Raw genomic sequence first — 3,431 nt, 5'->3', positions numbered from 1 at the left:
CTCTGTGTCTCAAAGTCTCTGTGTGTGTCTCTCTGTGTGTCTCTGGGTTTCAAAGTCTGTGTGTGTGTCTCTCTGTCTGTGTCTCTGTGATTCCAGCTCTCTCTGTGTGTCTCTGGGTCTCAAAGTCTCTGGGTTTCAAAGTGTCTGTGTGTGTGTCTCTCTGTGTGTCTCTGTGTGTCTCTGTGTCTCTGGGTCTCCAAGTCTCTGTGTGTGTCTCTCTCTGTGTGTCTCTGTGTCTCTGGGTTTCAAAGTCTCTGTGTGTTTCTGTGTCTCTGGGTTTCCAAGTCTCTGTGTGTGTGTCTCTCTGTGTGTCTCTGGGTCTCTGGGTTTCAAAGTCTCTGTGTGTGTCTCTCTCTCTCTGTGTCTCTCTGTGTGTCTCTGGGTTTCAACGTCTCCGTGTGTCTCTCTGTGTGTCTCTGTGTCTCTGGGTCTCCAAGTCTCTGTGTGTGTCTCTCTCTGTGTGTCTCTGGGTTTCAAAGTCTCTCTGTGTGTCTCTCTGTCTGTGTGTCTGTGTCTCTGGGTTTCAAAGTCTCTGTGTGTCTCTCTGTCTGTGTGTCTCTGTAACTCCAGGTCTCTCTTTGTGTGTCTGTATCTCCAAGTCTCTTTGTGTGTGTCTCTCTCTGTGTCTCTGTAACTCCAGGTCTCTCTCTGTGTGTCTGTGTCTCCAAGTCTCTTTGTGTGTGTCTTTCTGTCTCTGTCTCTGGGTCTCCACGTCTCTGTGTGTGTCTCTGGGTCTCTCTGTGTGTCTCGCTGTCTCTGTATGTGTCTCTGTGACTCCAAGTCTCTCTGTGTGCATCCCTCTGGATCTCTGTGTGTCTTTCTGTCTGTGTCTCCAGCTCTCCAGGTCTCTCTGTGTATCTCTGGATCTCTCTGTGCAACTCCTTGTCTCTGTCTGTGTCTTTTGGACTCCAGTCTCTCTCTGTGTGTGTCTCTCTGTCTGTGTCTCTGTGTGTCTCCAGGTCTCTGTGTATGTCTCTGGGTCTCTCTGTGTGTCTCTGGATCTCTCTGTGCAACTGCTTGTCTCTGTCTGTGTCTTTTGGACTCCAGTCTCCCTCTCTGTGTGTGTCTCTGTCTGTGTCTCTGTGTGTCTCCTGGTCTTTGTGTGTCCGAGTACAATCATAGTTGGGTCACTGTGTGTCCCAATGTCCCAGTGTCCTTCTATCACCGAGTCACCGTGTCTCTGTCTCTGTGTCTCTTAGTCCCCGTGTCTCTGAGTCCCTTTATCTCCGAGTCCCCGTGTCTCTGTCTCTGTGTCTCTTAGTCCCCGTGTCTCTGTTTCTGTGTCTCCAAGTCCCCGTGTCTCTGAGTCCCTCTATCTCCGAGTCCCCGTGTCTCTGAGTCCCTCAATCTCCGAGTCCCCGTGTCTCTGAGTCCCTCTACCTCCGAGTCCCCGTGTCTCTGAGTCCCTCTATCTCCGAGTCCCCGTGTCTCTGTCTCTGTGTCTCTTAGTCCCCGTGTCTCTGTCTCTGTGTCTCCAAGTCCCCGTGTCTCTGAGTCCCTCTATCTCCGAGTCCCCGTGTCTCTGAGTCCCTCTATCTCCGAGTCCCCGTGTCTCTGAGGCCCTCTATCTCCGAGTCCACGTGTCTCTGTATCTCTCTGTCTCTCTATCAATCTCCGAGTCCACGTGTCTCTGTATCTCTCTGTCTCTCTATCAATCTCCGAGTCCACGTGTCTCTGAATCTCTCTGTCTCTCTATCAATCTCCGAGTCCCCGTGTCTCTGAGTCCCTCAATCTCCGAGTCCCCGTGTCTCTGTCTCTGTGTCTCTTAGTCCCCGTGTCTCTGTCTCTGTGTCTCCAAGTCCCCGTGTCTCTGAGTCCCTCAATCTCCGAGTCCCCGTGTCTCTGAGTCCCTCTATCTCCGAGTCCCCGTGTCTCTGAGGCCCTCTATCTCCGAGTCCACGTGTCTCTGTATCTCTCTGTCTCTCTATCAATCTCCGAGTCCACGTGTCTCTGTATCTCTCTGTCTCTCTATCAATCTCCGAGTCCACGTGTCTCTGTATCTCTCTGTCTCTCTATCAATCTCCGAGTCCCCGTGTCTCTGAGTCCCTCTATCTCCGAGTCCCCGTGTCTCTGAGTCCCTCTATCTCCGAGTCCCCGTGTCTCTGAGGCCCTCTATCTCCGAGTCCACGTGTCTCTGTATCTCTCTGTCTCTCTATCAATCTCCGAGTCCACGTGTCTCTGTATCTCTCTGTCTCTCTATCAATCTCCGAGTCCACGTGTCTCTGAATCTCTCTGTCTCTCTATCAATCTCCGAGTCCCCGTGTCTCTGAGTCCCTCAATCTCCGAGTCCCCGTGTCTCCAAGTGGCTTGGCTCCAGGACTGGCCATGGCATCGCGTGTGGAATGGGCGCTGTGGGCCAATGAGCAAGCTCTGATGTCCGGAGGCAGTGAGTATTAAGCATTATCGATTTTTGCTGACCTAATTGGAACTGAGATCACCTCGCCAACGCTACAGGCCAAACCATACACAGGGTGGCCCAAAAATCAGGACACATAGGGTTGTTATTATTATTATCATACAGCGATTGAGTTGAATGGACGCACGAACCTTTTGTTTGTATTTGTCAGCAAAGAACGGGGCAGAACGTGTCACAACTTGCTTGGGGCACCACGGTGGCTAGGAGATGTTGACTACCTCGCCTGGTATACAGGAGGTCGTGGGTTCCACCACCACCATCATCATCACGGTGGCTAGGAGATGTTAACTACCTCGCCTGGTCTACAGGAGGTCGTGGGTTCCACCACCACCATCATCATCACGGTGGCTAGGAGATGTTAACTACCTCGCCTGGTATACAGGAGGTCGTGGGTTCAATCCGACCCTGACGCCTGCTGCTGTATATTTGGAGTTTGCGTGTCTCTCTCTCTCATCATCATCACGGTGGCTAGGAGATGTTGACTACCTCGCCTGGTCTACAGGATGTCGTGGGTTCAATCTGACACTGACGCTTGCTGCTGTATATGTGGAGTTTGCATGTGGCTAGGAGATGTTGACTACCTCGCCTGGTCTACAGGAGGTCGTGGGTTCAATCCGACCCTGACGCCTGCTGCTGTATATGTGGAGTTTGCATGTGGCTAGGAGATGTTAACTACCTCGCCTGGTATACAGGAGGTCGTGGGTTCAATCCGACCCTGACGCCTGCTGCTGTATATTTGGAGTTTGCGTGTCTCTCTCTCTCATCATCATCACGGTGGCTAGGAGATGTTGACTACCTCGCCTGGTCTACAGGATGTCGTGGGTTCAATCTGACACTGACGCTTGCTGCTGTATATGTGGAGTTTGCATGTGGCTAGGAGATGTTGACTACCTCGCCTGGTATACAGGAGGTCGTGGGTTCAATCCGACCCTGACGCCTGCTGCTGTATATGTGGAGTTTGCATGTGGCTAGGAGATGTTCACTACCTCGCCTGGTCTACAGGAGGTCGTGGGTT

General features: G+C 52.1%; 1 long non-coding RNA gene across 1 annotated transcript; it reads right to left on the bottom strand.

Annotated features, from left to right (window-relative positions):
- Positions 1-2,750: 2,750 nt before the first annotated feature.
- LOC144954609 (uncharacterized) lies at positions 2,751-3,431 on the bottom strand. Its single transcript, XR_013641289.1, has 3 exons — positions 3,403-3,431; positions 2,998-3,212; positions 2,751-2,902 (listed from the first exon to the last, which is right to left on the bottom strand). It is a non-coding gene; the product is annotated as an uncharacterized LOC144954609 (long non-coding RNA).

The sequence above is a fragment of the Lampetra fluviatilis genome, unplaced genomic scaffold (genome assembly GCF_964198595.1).
Source record: "Lampetra fluviatilis unplaced genomic scaffold, kcLamFluv1.1 SCAFFOLD_611, whole genome shotgun sequence".
In the NCBI taxonomy this organism is placed as follows: Eukaryota; Metazoa; Chordata; class Hyperoartia; order Petromyzontiformes; family Petromyzontidae; genus Lampetra; species Lampetra fluviatilis.
This window is presented reverse-complemented; position numbering and strand designations above follow the sequence as displayed.